Here is a 611-nt window from a genome sequence, read left to right as displayed (position 1 = left end):
CGAACATATTTTGTCCCAGTTTGTCGCTACACACAGACGTTTGGTACCGGTACCGGTTCTCAGTACCGGTACTATAGTGAGTTGCACCTTACTAGTAGTTCTGTGAACAGTAGATCTCACGCAGTATTCTCATCCACAAGTACCTGATTGAAACTATAGACCTTATGGAAATACAGCAATTGACTGGCTTCTCCACACATCTGTGTAATCACTTGTCAGCTGATTTATGATGAATAATATTCTATAGTCTGATTTTAACTCTAATATTGGCATATGAAGGAGGCTCCTTTTTCCTTTTAAATTATCCTTGAAATGCAAAATTTCCAAAAACCTTGTATATACGTCAACGCGCAATTAAAAAAAGGAACATACCTGTCAAATTTCATGAAAATCTATTACCGCGTTTCGCCGTAAATGCGCAACATGAAAACATTTGAACATTAAGAGAAATGCCAAACCGTCGCTTGAATATTAGACCTCACTTCGCTCGGTCAATAATGTCAGTATTTGCTATCTTCAGCATTGCTAATGGCAATGGTCTTCCTATCCTTGTCTATCATTCAACAAAGTGGATAACGCTACCTCACTTTGCTCTGTTGCCAGATCGTTTA

This window comes from Nilaparvata lugens, chromosome 8 (genome assembly GCF_014356525.2).
Source record: "Nilaparvata lugens isolate BPH chromosome 8, ASM1435652v1, whole genome shotgun sequence".
Taxonomy (NCBI): domain Eukaryota; kingdom Metazoa; phylum Arthropoda; class Insecta; order Hemiptera; family Delphacidae; genus Nilaparvata; species Nilaparvata lugens.
Note: the sequence above shows the minus strand (reverse complement) of the source record.